The sequence below is a fragment of the Zingiber officinale genome, chromosome 9A, assembly GCF_018446385.1.
Source record: "Zingiber officinale cultivar Zhangliang chromosome 9A, Zo_v1.1, whole genome shotgun sequence".
Taxonomy (NCBI): Eukaryota; Viridiplantae; Streptophyta; class Magnoliopsida; order Zingiberales; family Zingiberaceae; genus Zingiber; species Zingiber officinale.
Genome location: NC_056002.1, coordinates 76,407,114 through 76,424,360, shown reverse-complemented (window position 1 = coordinate 76,424,360; position 17,247 = coordinate 76,407,114). Strand labels below are relative to the sequence as shown.

The following is a 17,247-nucleotide window of genomic DNA, read 5'->3' as shown; positions in this document are numbered from 1 at the left end:
GTGTGAGAGCAATGCTCTATCACACGAAATACCACATATGTGAGAGCAACGCTCTACCACAAACAATCCGTAATATGTGGGAGCAACGCTCCACCACAAACAAACAATAATATGTGGAAATCCAGAATATGTGGAAGCTACGCTCTACCACAAACGATCCATAACATGGGAGCTACGCTCTACCACAACAATACAAAAGTGCCCAAAGTACCTAACTATCTAGCTAGAGACTGCACAAGATCTCTCTACCACAGATCACTGCGGGTAGCCTAGGGTATAACCCACCCAATAAGCAAATCAATTCCATAGTCAACTCTATCATCCTCCTAGTGGGTCGGTCACCCACTAATGGGAGAATTAGTTGACAGGGTAAAACAACCAATATCATAATGTAGACATTTAACCTTCTACATTCAACATAGGTATAATCATCATGATTCTACCAACCATACATCTGGCACACGTGCACACACAACATAAGTATGATCGACATACTCCTCCAATTAGTACACACCAAAAATACTCACATCATAGGTATAAATCACCGTGATACCTCCAACAATGTATACCGAACCCGTGTGCATATCTCATCGTAGGTAAAATCAACAATACCACTCAAACAATACTCACATGACAAATATACACATATGCCAAGAGTATAATCAACATATACTTCCAATAAGGCATACTAAAACCCCGGTGCATTCACAAATCACACATAATCAACAAGATACCTCAAATATGTCAATCAGGCACGTACAGCTAACTAAATAGCTATAATCCACAAGAAATCTACAATAACCATATCTAGATGGGAATATCTCACTATCCACAAATGAACTATCCATCATAGAACTTCTTCCACTCATATCAATCATATACACACTTCATAGATATGCAAAATCAGCATATTTAATCCAATCTACCACATAAACCCTATGTCATCTTTTAAGTTATCCAATTAGGTACATACAGTCTAAAATTACAGTACCCATGGAATAGGATACATCGATCCTCTATCGACTGACCAAATCATCAATAGTATATGGCTAGTTCAACCCTTTCCCACATCAGTATAAGCTAGGTACTCGTTGTGCTCAAGTTATCCAACTAAGCACGAATAACCCAAGATTCAAACATCTAAAAGTAAAGTAGGTCAATCCCCTACTGATCGGATCAACAAAACTAATCGGTCATCTACTAACTAATCAAGAACCAATAAAACCTCTACAAGCGTCTAGGGTAAATCAACCCACGACTAACCCAAGTCAATATATGTAAATCAGTTTTCTATTGACCGATCTAACCAGAGTACAATAATCATCTACCGACGAAAACTAACTAAAGTATATCGGTATTCTACTGACTAGTCAACATGAATATGAAGGTACTATCTACTACACACTAATAACAACAGAGGCTGGTATGTGCCTCCATCTCCTAACCAATTAGTAGTAACTAAAGCTAATACTACTAATGGTAAAATATGAAAAATCAACAGAGACTATATTCCTTAATCTCTTTTAAGGTCGATCAAGATCAGTGACTATCCCATCACATATAATATGGCTACAACATCAGACAGATACCAGATACAAAGTGTCATAACTATCACAGTCAACAATGCATACACTAACTAAATAATAGGATAACAGTATACCAACATACCTTCTATAGCTTGGAGATGTCCTGCTGCTGCCAGGTCCCGAAGAGTCACATCGAGAAAACCAAAACACAAAATCCGAAACACCGGAAAAATAAGACACGTAAGTCGATCTCTGATACCAAATAAATTGATATCAGATAAATCTCGAAAATCCAAAACACATAGCAAGTATCGTATACCTGCTCTGATACCACTAAATTGTCACGCCCCAGAGGAGTCTCTGTCCGAAGAAATTTCGGCAGCATCTCCCCTGTACGGCGGACAATCTGAAACTTTTCTACAAGTACTATATACCTCAGCCACATGCGGCTGGAATAATAACAATAAAAGAAAACAAACACCACGCAGTTAATAATAAAGCAGCCCACTAGGCTGTACCAAAACCAAAACACAAAACTGCTAGCCGGCTAGGCTTACACAACCATTAACAAATACAAAACACCACATAACAACATCAACTCTCCAAAAATAAAACCAAAGTACAGAGCTAAACAAAACTGATACATAAAACAAACAAAACATACATGAATCCGATAAGTCCTCTGATGTGACGTGGGGACCAGCAGACAGGATACTCCAAGCGACACCAAAACCAAACCTGGTACCTGAAAAAGATAGTATCAACGGGGGTGAGTTCAACAACTCAGCGAATACCAATGGACATGAGTAGTAAGATATATCTAACAGCAACAATCATGGAATACAGCTTCCTAATCATATATAGGGAATACGCAAAACTGAAAGGTAACTGAGGAAGTTGTACTCACCAGGAACTCCTATTCCGACAAAAAGGTCGTCAAACCGAAAGTGTCAATAATCCTGTATGCAGGTCAAAAGTATGTATCCAACCAAAATGCAGCAATCAAATGCAGCAAACACAATCATAAAAATATAAATACATCAATGCATATGATGCTAATGATGTGTCCTGGTCACCCCTGACGCCAGTCAGTCATCTCGCACACAAATGGTGAGACCAAGTGGGTAGGGCTGTGACAACCGTGCACTCTGTCGTCACTACTCCTGATGAATGACCGAGTGGACGAGATGCTGTCGGAGTACTCCTGTCCTGTGACCCCAAATCATAAATGGGGGAGTTCAATGCTCTCATCTCCCGGTACACGATGACGGGGAGGTATCTCTGCCGGCTACCACGCTGAGTCACCTGACCAACGGAGCCAAACAGAGTCCACCGTCTGCCGGCTACTACGCTGCTACACTAAATGCCAGCGGAGCCAAACAGAGCGGAACTGTCTGCCGGCTACCACGCTGAGTCCTCAGACCAACGGAGCCAAACAGCAGAACCGCCACACACCTGCCTGATATACCACTAAACCATGAGTGGGGGTGTGTGCAGTACATGTAACTGGCGATGGGCTCAACCATAGTGGAGCCGACAATCGCACAGCATGCAATCATGATGCATGTCACTATGCATAACAAAAACTGATCAATATAACCATATCCATAAATACAAAATGGGTACTGTAAAAGCGATGGTCACATACCAAAATCTATAGTACACAGGTCAGATAGAATATCAAAAACCCTATGTCCTGAACATAATAAGTATGGAATATCCTGATCAGCATAGAAAAATCCATATATACATAATATGGGTACCACAGTATCAGTAAGCCAAATCCACAGATCTAGGGTATACAAATCCTCTAAGGTATAACAACCTAGACCCAAATCATATCCCTCTTTCATAGCATATGTACCAACAATATACACAGATCAAAGAATCAGGGTCTAAACACCCGAATCATATATGATATACAAATAGAGGTACACAAACCTGATATGGCACAAAAACCTAAGTATCAGATAATCTAGATACACAGGCCAGAAACAACAATCCAAATCCTAGTCCTAACCTCAGTAAGCATGGTATGTCACTCTAGAAACTAAGATACTCATGGTAACAAGATAATCATGGCAACAAATCACGAGATATAAGCACGGATACATCACAGGTGACAAACCTAACATGCTATGGATATCAAACAGTGACATACCAAAGGCAAGCATGTTCATTGCATGTAGTTATAAAATACTATGCATATCCAATGACAATATCATAAAAGATAAGTCAAGAGGTACCCGCCTCAAATATCGTGTGTATCACAGCAAATCCAACGTCGAGGCGCCTCGTCTCGAATCCGAGTCCTGTCAAACAATATATATTTTTATTTAGCTAAATCCAAAAGAATAGCTAAATAAAATCCCTAATAACCAATTAGGGCAAAACCCTAATCACGTCACCATTATCTTTTCTAAACTAATCTAACAATTAATTAGGGTTAGTTGTCTAACCCCTAATCATCCATTAGATTAGATACAATCAACATCTACTACAACCTCTAATCAAACCTACACATAAACCCAATTCCATGCATTTACATCAAGTATCAACATCCCTTCACATACCTCGATTCACAGCACCTATTGACTGTTGGATCAAAGATTGCGGTTAGAAATCACCTCACGATCACACTTCCAACACCACAGCATAGAAGAGAACAGAATAGAGCAACTTACTGAAATCAACCGGTTCAAGTAGGGATCAAGAGATCACAATCAAACAACACCCTTCAAGCCTCTGCCCGACAGCTCAAGAACACCACCATCATCAACCGAATCTCCCAATCCAACACAAGAATAGGAGGTGCAAGATCCGCTCAAGAGAAAATACCAGCACTAGAAGGATCAATGCCGGAAGAACTCTAACCTAACGAACCTTTGAATCCACCAAAGATCCGGCGATGCCTTACCTCCAAGATCGCTGCTCGGTGGCGTCTCCCGATCCAAATCCGGCAAATGAAGGGGTGGATCGCACTGTGAGCAACGCGAGGAGAGGAAAGGGAAGGTCGATTGGCTAGGAGACGACACGAATCAAGCCCCCCGCCGTGCCCTAGTTGCCGTATCGCCGACGATCGATCGCTGAATCCACCGAACCGCAACCCCTCGACCGAAGGAGATCTGTACTCCACCAGTCCCGTCGTGCTCCAGCAAGCTCCGGTGACTCTACTGGTTTCCGTCGAGGTCGACAGCCGCCGGAACCGTCGGCTTGCTTCGTCCGCAAGAGAGAACAGAGGAAGGGGAGAGGAGATCGGGGAAGAGAGGAAAAGGTTCGGGTGAGGAAAGGAAAAAGAAAAATGTTTTATAAATAAAACATTTCCTCCATTAAACGGGTATCCCAAACAGGTTTAATCCGAACCCGAACAAAACCTGTCTTACGAACTCCGAAAAATTCTCAGAAAATTTCTAAAAATTCCGAAAAATTCCCTTATCATTATTCGCCATTTTTTTCGGTATTTTACATTAGATCTATCGAGTATATGATACGCATCATCGTTTAGATTAGATCTAAAATGCGTCAACTCATAATGCCTACCATGCCGTGATACCTACCACTACCTTGATCGCATGCTGTTGTTGAATCTGCCAAAGCAGAGCAACACATACTATCTTGGTAGGGTACGGAGGGACAATCTTGGTCCCGCCTATCAACGCATGGGTGAATACAAACTCAATTAGATTGTGTATTCCTATTTTACTCGGTTGGATCGAGTACAACTATAGGCATTCTTCCAATGGTTGGAAAGGTAGGGCAAAATCACGTTTATATTAATTCTCGGGCGTATTAGCCAAAGCTAACTCGAATTTTAATATAAATGCGGATTTTACCCTATAAACAAGAGTTACATAGAGATGTAATTGGTAATCGTTACCTACCGATCATACTAAGTCTTGGGCGTATTAGCCAAAGCTAACTCAAGGGTTAGTATGATGTGGATCTTGTCCCACATGAATTATAGAATTCAGTGGGAGCATCATTTATTTAAAGGCATAATTAAATGATTAAGAATATGATACTTATTTCTGCATTTATTTCTATTGTAGAATTGCCATGACGTCGAACACGAACACCTTCTCCCTGCGATCTGTCATCGAGAAGGACAAGCTCAACGGAGCAAACTTCCTGGACTGGTACAGGAACCTGAGAATAGTTCTCACCCAAGAATGTAAACTGTACGTTCTGGAGCAGCTCATTCCGGAGGCTCCTCCTGCCAATGCCCCGCGAGCTAACAAAGATGCTTACAAGAAGCATCAAGATGACGCATTAGATGTGTCCTGTCTAATGCTCGCGACCATGAACTCTGAGCTTCAGAAGCAACACGAGTTAATGGGCGCTTACGATATGGTTGAACATCTTCGTCAGCTGAATCAATGACAAGCGAGGCGTGAGAGATTTGAGATCTCAAGGGCACTGTTTGTAACGCCCCGCCCCTCCTGCTAAGGCGACGGAGGTTACTTGACGACACTTGCATACTTAACACAGCGGAAGTCTTACATAGAGAATTTAAAAACCTTTTTCTTACTTAAAAATCACAATAGACATAAAAGGTCCACATAGCATACTTATCATAAATTTTGGGTCTTAATACCAAACACATACTTAAAGTCATGGAGTCATAAAGTAAAAACATCAACATGGCAAATTTCTTATTAAATGAAAGCAGGTCATTTCTTTTAGCCAGTCCACTATCCCACACATCCTTCAAGCCCTCCTGCTGCTCCCTTAGTACATCCATTCCTTGCTTTATCTGTGGTACAAGAAAGTAAGCTATGAGCACTCATGGCTCAGTAAGTTCCTTTCCTACTCACAAAAACCGTCAAGCATATTAAAATCACAAGTCATAAGACATAAAGACAAGTGTATCATGTTAAGAGCATATCATGGCATATCATAACATAACATAAAGTATCATGGCATAACATATCATGATCATCAAACGTATCCTGTCATAGCATAACATCATCATAACTAGCATGGCGTAATCATAAAGTATAATCATGGTACATCCCTAAACATATATCATGCAACATATGCAACATGTCTTTTGAAAACTTATACAATACATACTTAAACATAATCTCAACATGATTAGGGCCCCGGCTTGTACCACATACATAAATGCGCGCGTCCTATGTAGGTCCAAGGTAGCAAGTCTTGAACCCTACAAGGCATACATACTGTAAAATACCGGGAAAAAAAAATAGGGAATATTAATAAGGGAATTTTCCGGAATTTTTGGAAATTTTTCGGGAATTTTTCGGAGCTCGTACGGACGAGTTAACGGGGATAAAAATGGGGTCCGGAAAAGCCTGTTTAGGCTACCTCGTTTTAAAGAGGAAATGTTTGATTTTTCTCCCTTTTTCTTTATTCTTTTTCTTATTTTCCTCCGCCGTTTTCTTTCATTGCCGCGCGCCCGAAGTCCTCACCCCCTTGCCCTAACCGGCGCCGAGCTAACCGCTCGCGATTTAAGCCCCGATCAAGGTTTGTTCCTTTTTCTTCTTCTCCGCTCTGTTTCCCAACCTCGGCTGCCTTTCCTCTATGCCCTAGCATCTCTGCCGATGCCACTGTCTCTCTTTCTCCCGACGCCGAGCAGCACCGAGCCCTAGGTGCCAACGCCGTCGACGCCTTTTTCCGACCTCTTCTGTGCCACTCCGAGACTCCTTGTCCGAGTTCTCACCGTGCCCTAGCCCCCGCTCAGCAGATAGCCGGCTGCCAACACTCAAAGCAATTGTCGATTTGTAGCCTCTGCCCTAGCCTCTGTTTCCGACGCTGGTAAGGGTTCTGCCGTGGCCACCACTTGGGATCTGTATGTCGTCGTCGCCCCTTTGCTCTGGTTTACTGCCTCAGTAGCCCTTGCTGGAAACAACACCGGTGACCTAACTCCTCCGTCCTCTAATCCAGTGAGCTACTGGATGAAGGTAAGGATTAGGTTGAAATTTTAGTTGTGCACTAGTAGTTGATTGGGTTGTTGATGCATTTGTAGTGTGATTTCTTTCGATTCGATTGTTGGAAGACAGTGACCTAGTTGGTTCCGGTTATCACAGCATCAAGAGTTTGTTGCTGTCTCTGTTTGATTCCGGCCACCACCCCCTGTCAACAGCTTGACACACCTGAGGTAAGATTAGGTTGTAAGATGGGTTGTTGTTTGATTTGTGATTCCCAATTATTGATCTCAACATGATCTGATCAGTAGGAAGGATTCCAGCAGCAAACGATCCTACTTCCAACAGTGATAAAACGGCTGTGAGTTTCAGGTAAGGCATAGGAATTTGATATATGCTATTGATCATGTATGGGTTGAATTGGGTTTATGTGTTGGTCAGGGATTTGCCCTAAACTAGGGTTAGAGAGTTATTTAGCTATTTATGAGAATGTAGCTAAATGAAATATATTTATATTCGTGACACAGGATCTTGACGCGAGACGAGTATCTTGGAGTCAGATTTGGATCACTTTATTGGAGGCGGGTACTTTGACTTGTGTCTTTTGATATGCATGATAATATGTTTAACATATAACAGTAATTGTGTTACTTGTTTATTTCGGTTGGTCACTACATGATTAGTACATGTTGTTTGTTTATTTATTCTGCATTGCATATTGTCTACCTGATCACATATGCCTTAGGTAGTGACCTAACCACATGCTCTGTTATATTCTGGATCTAGGGTTTATTTGATACCCTCTTCGATTTGTGTACCTTCTATTTGATACGTCTTCTTGTGGTACACACTTTGTATCTATTTATATGGATCATGCCATGTTATTCATGAGATTGCCATGTTCAGTATCATGCATCATGATTGCATGCTGTGCGATTGTCGGCTCTACTTTGGTTGAGCTCATCGCCAGTTACATGTACTGCACACATCACCCATGGATTTGTATATCTGGCTGGTGTGTGGCGGTTCTGCTGTTTGGCTCCGTTGGTCAGGCGACTCAGCGTGGTAGCCGGCAGTCAGTTCCGCTCTGTTTGGCTCCGTTGGCATTTAGGGTAGCAGCGTGGTAGCCGGCAGATGGTGGACTTTGTTTGGCTCCGTTGGTCAGGAGACTCAGCGTGGTAGCCGGCAGAGATATCCTCCCCGTCATCGTGTACCGGGAGATGAGAGCATTGAGCTCCCCCATTTATGATTTGGGGTCACAGGACAGGAGTACTCCGACAGCATCCCGTTTACTCTGTCATTGCACAGGAGCATTGATTTCAGAGTATGGGGTTGACATATGCATTTATTGCATTTTTATTTGCTTGTGATTGCTGCACTTATATGCTGCATTTGTTTGGATGCATTGATTGACATGCATACAGGATTATGACTCACTCGGTCTGACGACCTGTTACCTTTATACTTTGATCCGGTCAGTACAGTTATCTTCTGATTTCATTTCTGTTGCATTTATCCTCCTCATATTCAGGAGACTGTACGCATGATTAGTGTTGTCTGTTATTTGTTTTATTATGCATATCAGTTGTACTTGCTGAGTGTTGGACTCACCCCGCCTCCATTGTTGATATATTTTCAGGTTGAGGTTGTCCGGAGCAGTTCCAGTCGCTGGCCCCCCATCTGCACGTAGAGCTAGTTCTCTACTAGGTTGTTATTTGCTTTATTTTGGTTTTTCTTCCATCAGACTATATTTTAGTTTTGTTTTGGATTTTATTTATGGATATTGTACGGATTGTTACCGTTTGATGGACTTTTGGATGGTTTGGTTTTTATTCTACTATATGCCTGCCTGGACGGCAGAAGAGGTGAGTTCGTTGGATTTGAGCTTTACGAGTGTAGTGGAGTAGGGTGGATTTCGAGTCAGAGTCCTATTGTTGTTGTTTACTATTATTAACTGCGTGGTTGTGACAGCCAGAGGCTGGATATCTTTATTAACTGCGTGGTGTTTGTCTTTATTTTTTTTGTTATCATTCCAGCCGCCTGTGGCTGATGTATATGTGATATGTAGAAAGTTTCATATTGTCCGCCGTACAGGGGAGATGCTGCCGAAATTTCTTCGGACAGAGACTCCTCTGGGGCGTGACAATTTAGTGGTATCAGAGCAGGTATACGATACTTGCTGTGTGTTTTGGATTTTTACGATCTTTGTTTTCGTATTTTGCATAGTTGGTATAACCTGATACCAATTGATATGGTATCAGAGCGCCAAAGTTTGGCGATACTTGTTGGATTTTCGTGTGTTGGATTTTTGAGATTTATCTGATACCAATTTATTTGGTATCAGAGCGGGTTATGATACCTGCTTTCGGTGTTCTGGTGATTTATCGGATACCTGTTTTTGGGTATTCTGGATTTTTGGATTTAGCCCAAGTTTGCGAGTCAAACTGGGTAGTTGTTTGAGTGACATGAATTTTTCCATTACGATTGGGTTTGGATTTCCGTTTCGGATTTATATGGATTTCCGTTGTTGTTCTCGATCGGAAATTTTGAGGTCAATTTGGGGACTGGACAGCGACGGAACATCTCCAGACGGCATATAGGTATGATGTTTAATTTTATAGTTTATGACAGGTATTAGCATTCTTTATTTAGTACTTGTCTGGAAGCACATATTTTTTGTGATGAGTTAGCCATTAAGCATGGTTGACCTTAATAGAGATCAAGGATTATAGTCTCTGGTGATTTTTCACATCATACCATCAGTAGATTTTTGCTTCTGTTACTATTAGTAGGAGATGGAGGCACATACCAGCCTCTGCTATTGTTAGCTGGGTAGTGGATGATATCTACATATTTATGTTGTTTTAGCCAGTGGAGGTTTTATACTCATATCTTTTGGATATTAGGATACCCGATATGATGAAAAATTGTTCATTAGGGGAGTTACCATGTTTGATCATTATTGAGAATGGTTTGAGGTTGAGGGATATTGTGAGATCAGATATTTTGATGTGTTGATTTCTAATGATTTAAGAGAGTAAATGTTATGTGGTTGTTGATGATCTTTTAGTGGATAACTATTTTGATGATCTTTTATTTGGGTTGTCATTGATGGTGATATAGTGAGTATCATGTATGGTGTTCACAGGTTGATGTTTATAGTTGGTGATCAGATTATAAATTGGAAGCTAGAGAGTTTATGTGCCTATGAGATTTTTGATTTTAATAAATCTGGTTAATTATGGTTAGTTAACAGGATGATAAAATTGATATTTGTTTCATCTGATATTGAACTATGTGGATAAATAATGATTTGATGTTTTGAATGCTAACTTACCCTCATGGAGAGTAGAGACTTATTCATCTGATATTAGTGGGCTGATATTTTTGAGGATAAAAAAAAATGAGGGTGTCTTGATGATATTGAATTCTAGCTTTTTCTTTTGGGTCGTACACATTTATTCATATGATATTATGTGGATTGACATTCTCTAGTTTGAGATGATGTATTAGTGTTGAATTGACCCATGAACTGATTTAGTTATTTGATAATGTAGTATACCATTTGATCGTAGTTTGATATACCTTAGTTGCTTGTGGAGGATTAAGGTATTCTTGATTAGTTAGTAGATGAATGATTTAGTTTTGTTGGTTGATCAGTAGAGGATTGTCATACTCTATTCTTAGAGGTTTGAACCTTTAGGTTGTTTGTGCTTAGTTATGTATCTAGAGCACATTTGAGTACATGCTTTGTACTGACGTGGAAAGGACGGATTCAGCCGTATATCATTGTCGGCTTGGATAGGTTATAGAGGATCGATGTATCCTATTCCATGAAAACTTTGACCATGGACTGTATATATCTGGTGGGATAATTTAGAGGGTGCATTGGGATATATGACCCCGCTGATGTAAGGAAGTGTAGAGTTAATTGCTTAACACTTATGGGATACACTCGTTACTAGTGTATACTGGGAGAGTACATTTGGATTTGTGATGATAAAATTCTTCCCATTTGATATAGTCTTGGTAGGGTATGACATTGACTTGCAATGTTATACCACGGCTGTGTATATTTTTCTTGTCCGATACTAGTTCCTTTGAACTTAGAGCAGGGTTGTTACTGGATGATTAGGCTGCTCCATTTTGAGTTGCTTTTGATTGATGTATTCATGCTTGATACATATGCATGAATTTTGTTTAGATATACCCGTAACCCATGAGTGTTGGTAGCATAAGGTTGGTCTCTTTGATTGAGTTGGTATGCTGATTTTGCATGTCTATATTGCACGTATATGATGATTGTTATGTGTTGTAGGAATCCTGGGTGGACTGTCCATTTGTAAGTAGTATATGTATCCATGTTCTGATATGGTTTGAAGGTTCCTTGTGAATCATAGATATGTAGTTGGGTGTATGTATCTGGAGGTATTATTGAAGATATCTTGTTGATTAAATCCGAGATGTAGTATATGTACATCGGTGGTGTTTTGTTGGAGGCATTTTGTCGATTTAATCTGAGTTGTGATATGTACATATGTGTTTGGTGTGGTATCTGAGGTATCTTTTTGATTATGTTTGATTTTATGAGTGCACCTGGGTTTAGTAGGTTTTATTGGAATTATATGTTGGTTATACTATATGTTATGTGAGTGTTGTTTGAGGTGTATTGTTGATTTTACCTACATTGATTTTGCACACGTGTTCGGTATGTATTGTTGGAGGTATCATACTGAATATACCTGAGTTGTGAGTATGATTGGTGTATAATAATTGGAGGATTTTGTTGATCATACATATGTTGTGTGAGCATGAGTGCTAGGTGTATACATTGGTAGCAGTATGATGATTCTACTTATACTGAATGCAGAATGTGGAGTGACTGCATTATGTCATTTGTTGAATTAACCCATCAACTAATTTTCCTATCAGTGGATGACCCACTAGGATGCTGATAGAGTTGATGATGAATTTGATTAGTTACTAGGTTGTTATATCCTAGGATAACCACAGCGAATTGTGGTAGAGAGATCTTGTACAGTCTCTAGCTGGATAGTTAGGTGCCTTGGGGTACTTAGGTATTGTTTTGTGGTGGAGCGTTGCTCCCACATATCACGGATTGCTGGTAGCGGAGCATTGCTCCTATATTTATTGCAGATACATATTTCAGATTATTTGTGGTGGAGTGTTGCTCCCACATATTGAGGATTTCTTGTGGTAGAGCGTTGCTCCCACATATGTAGTATTTCCTGTGATGGAGCGTTGCTCTCACCCTGGAGGATCTATTCTTTGGTGATTTATGTTATTGATGATCAGATTTTTCGATTTATTATTGGAGATCTTATGAATAGGAATGTCTGTGATACAGACATTATGTGTATTGGTTTTTGCCATATAGGCTTACAGTGCCTTAGATGTTTTCAGGGACTCGATAATCCTGGTATGTCGAGGATGTTTGGATAGGTGTCCATTATCTTTGTGGACGATGTTATGGTTTATTACGGATCCGAGGTGAGTCACGTACACTATCTTTGCATAGATCTAGAGATGATTCAACGAGAACATCTATATGTGATTATCAGTAGTGCTGGTTTGGATTGTCTTTTGTTATGATGTTTGGAACACACGGTCACCAGTAGGAGTGTATCGTGGATCCACAAGAGATAGAGGTTGTTACCGTTGGGAGCAGCCGAAATCAGTGTAGGAGATCCGCAGTCTTTTGTGACTCGCAGGATATTACAGACCTTTCGTCGAGGGTTTCTTCCGCATAGCTATGCTACTTTCACGCGTGACCATGAAAGGCGTGAAGTTTACTCGGACTAAGGATTGCAAGACCAGCTTTTAGGAGCTGAAGCGGAGACTAGTGTCGGCTTCGATTTTTGGTTTTTACCATTTGGAGAGGACGGATATGTCCTCTATACCGACGCATCTATTCAGGGTTTGAGCGCTGTTCTGATGCAGCACGATATGTTAGTCTCTTATGCTTCTCGTCGGTTGAAGGAGCATGAGAAGGTCTACCCTGTACATGATCTGTAAATGGCCGCTGTTATTTTTGCCCTGAAGATTTGGCGGCAGTACCTGTATGATATTACATTGAGATTCTCACTGACCATCGGAATCTCAAATATCTGTTCACTCAGAAGGAACTTAATCTTCGACCGAGGAGATAGATGGAGTTCTTGAAGGATTATGATTGTACCATTAGCTATCACCTGGGAAAAGCTAATGTGGTTACCGATGCACTTAGCTAGAGGTCTAGAGGGACTTTAGCTTGCCACCGAGTTGTGGTCACAGATTTGATTCAGGATTTCTCTGAGTTAGACATTGAGGAGCAGGGACAGACAGAGCAGGGTATTCTTGTTACCATAGTTGCTCAGTCGTTAATCAGGACGAGAATCCGAGAGGCCCAGTTGTTGGGACCTCATAGAGCTCAACGTGAGGCAAAGTGGTCCATACTATCGGACAGAAGATGTTAGAGGCATATGACTGCTAGAAGAGTTACGCTGACCGGAGTGGGAGACTCTTAGAGTTCTCCATTTGTGACCAGGTATTTTTGCGAGTTTCACCCAAGAAAGGGGTGAAGAGATTGACCTCAGAGGTAAGCTAGCTCTGTGATACATTGGACCTTTCTAGATCTTAGAAAGGATTGGAGCAGTAGCTCACTAGTTGGTAGTATCGCCGTCCTTGATTGGCGTGCACGATGTATTCCACGTATCCATGCTGATGAGATACGTGCCCGACCCGACGCATGTGCTGACAGATATTCCAGTTCCAGTTCAGCCTGACATAACTTATGAGGAGGTTCCGGTACGGATTCTCGACCGGAAAGAGCGTCAGTTGCGGAACAAGACTATCCGGCTGGTTAAAGTCGGATGGCAGCATCATTCGGATGAGGAAGTTACTTGGGAGCTCGAGGATACGATCCGAGCTCGATACCCCATCTTTTCACTTGTGGTATGTGATTTAATTTACCGTTCAGCATTTATTATTGTTACTTGTTATTAGTACTTGCTGATGGTAGATACTGAAATTTGGGGACCAAATTTTTATTAGTGGGGGAGAATGTAAAATACCGGGAAAAAAAATAGGGAATATTAATAAGGGAATTTTCCGGAATTTTTAGAAATTTTTCGGGAATTTTTCGGAGCTCGTACGGACGAGTTAACGGGGATAAAAATGGGGTCCGGAAAAGCCTGTTTAGGCTACCTCGTTTTAAAGAGGAAATGTTTGATTTTTCTCCCTTTTTCTTTATTCTTTTTCTTATTTTCCTCCGCCGTTTTCTTTCATTGCCGCGCGCCCGAAGTCCTCACCCCCTTGCCCTAACCGGCGCCGAGCTAACCGCTCGCGATTTAAGCCCCGATCAAGGTTTGTTCCTTTTTCTTCTTCTCCGCTCTGCCGTCCCCAAATCGCCGGTGCCTTTCCTCTATGCCCTAGCATCTCTGCCGATGCCACTGTCTCTCTTTCTCTCGACGCCGAGCAGCACCGAGCCCTAGGTGCCAACGCCGTCGACGCCTTTTTCCGACCTCTTCTGTGCCACTCCGAGACTCCTTGTCCGAGTTCTCACCGTGCCCTAGCCCCCGCTCAGCAGATAGCCGGCTGCCAACACTCAAAGCAATTGTCGATTTGTAGCCTCTGCCCTAGCCTCTGTTTCCGACGCTGGTAAGGGTTCTGCCGTGGCCACCACTTGGGATCTGTATGTCGTCGTCGCCCCTTTGCTCTGGTTTACTGCCTCAGTAGCCCTTGCTGGAAACAACACCGGTGACCTAACTCCTCCGTCCTCTAATCCAGTGAGCTACTGGATGAAGGTAAGGATTAGGTTGAAATTTTAGTTGTGCACTAGTAGTTGATTGGGTTGTTGATGCATTTGTAGTGTGATTTCTTTCGATTCGATTGTTGGAAGACAGTGACCTAGTTGGTTCCGGTTATCACAGCATCAAGAGTTTGTTGCTGTCTCTGTTTGATTCCGGCCACCACCCCCTGTCAACAGCTTGACACACCTGAGGTAAGATTAGGTTGTAAGATGGGTTGTTGTTTGATTTGTGATTCCCAATTATTGATCTCAACATGATCTGATCAGTAGGAAGGATTCCAGCAGCAAACGATCCTACTTCCAACAGTGATAAAACGGCTGTGAGTTTCAGGTAAGGCATAGGAATTTGATATATGCTATTGATCATGTATGGGTTGAATTGGGTTTATGTGTTGGTCAGGGATTTGCCCTAAACTAGGGTTAGAGAGTTATTTAGCTATTTATGAGAATGTAGCTAAATGAAATATATTTATATTCGTGACACAGGATCTTGACGCGAGACGAGTATCTTGGAGTCAGATTTGGATCACTTTATTGGAGGCGGGTACTTTGACTTGTGTCTTTTGATATGCATGATAATATGTTTAACATATAACAGTAATTGTGTTACTTGTTTATTTCGGTTGGTCACTACATGATTAGTACATGTTGTTTGTTTATTTATTCTGCATTGCATATTGTCTACCTGATCACATATGCCTTAGGTAGTGACCTAACCACATGCTCTGTTATATTCTGGATCTAGGGTTTATTTGATACCCTCTTCGATTTGTGTACCTTCTATTTGATACGTCTTCTTGTGGTACACACTTTGTATCTATTTATATGGATCATGCCATGTTATTCATGAGATTGCCATGTTCAGTATCATGCATCATGATTGCATGCTGTGCGATTGTCGGCTCTACTTTGGTTGAGCTCATCGCCAGTTACATGTACTGCACACATCACCCATGGATTTGTATATCTGGCTGGTGTGTGGCGGTTCTGCTGTTTGGCTCCGTTGGTCATATGGGTAGCCGGCAGTCAGTTCCGCTCTGTTTAGCTCCGTTGGCATTTAGGGTAGCAGCGTGGTAGCGGCGATGGTGGACTTTGTTTCGCTCCGTTGGTCGAGACTCGGTGGTAGCCGTGAGATATCCTCCCATCATCGTGATCGTCAGGGAGATGAGAGCATTGAGCTCCCCATTTATGATTTGGGGTCACGGGCGGAGTACTCACAAGATCCCGCTTACTCTGTCATTGCAGGAGCATTGATTTCGAGTATGGGGTTGATATGCATTTATTGCATTTTATTTGCTTGTGATTCTTGCACTTATATCTGCCGTTTGTTTGGATCGTTGATTGACATACGCATACGATTATGACTCACTCGATCCGACGACTGCTACCTTTATACTTTGATCCGATCAGAGCTTATCTTCGATTTCATTTCGATTGCATTTATCCTCCTCGTATTCAGGAGACTGTATGATTAGTGTTGTCTGTTATTGGTTTTATTATGCATATCAGTTGTACTGAGTGTTGGACTCACCCGCCTCCATTGTTGATATATTTTCAGGTTGAGGCTGTTCGCTAGCCCCCCATCTGCACGTAGAGCTAGTTCTCTACTAGGTTGTTATTTGCTTTATTTTGGTTTTTCTTCCATCAGACTATGTTTTAGTTTTGTTTTGGATTTTATTTATGGATATTGTACGGATTGTTACCGTTTGATGGATTTTTGGATGGTTTGGTTTTTATTCTACTATATGCCTGCCTAGACGGCAGAAGAGGTGAGTTCGTTGGATTTGAGCTTTACGAATGTAGTGGAGTAGGGTGGATTTCGAGTCAGAGTCTTATTGTTGTTGTTTACTATTATTAACTGCGTGGTTGTGACAGCCAGAGGCTGGATATCTTTATTAACTGCGTGGTGTTTGTCTTTATTTTTTTTTGTTATCATTCCAGCCGCCTGTGGCTGATGTATATGTGATATGTAGAAAGTTTCATATTGTCCGCCGTACAGGGGAGATGCTGCCGAAATTTCTTC

At 41.5% G+C, this 17,247-nt stretch overlaps 2 long non-coding RNA genes across 2 annotated transcripts; both read left to right on the top strand.

Annotated features, from left to right (window-relative positions):
* The first annotated feature begins 7,058 nt into the window (after nt 1-7,058).
* On the top strand, nt 7,059-7,996 carry LOC122021009. Its single transcript, XR_006122416.1, has 4 exons — nt 7,059-7,450; nt 7,577-7,647; nt 7,723-7,786; nt 7,942-7,996. It is a non-coding gene; the product is annotated as an uncharacterized LOC122021009 (long non-coding RNA).
* Nucleotides 7,997-14,573: 6,577 nt separating this feature from the next.
* Nucleotides 14,574-15,765, top strand: LOC122020952. The gene is made up of 4 exons (XR_006122378.1): nt 14,574-15,219; nt 15,346-15,416; nt 15,492-15,555; nt 15,711-15,765. It is a non-coding gene; the product is annotated as an uncharacterized LOC122020952 (long non-coding RNA).
* Nucleotides 15,766-17,247: the final 1,482 nt, after the last annotated feature.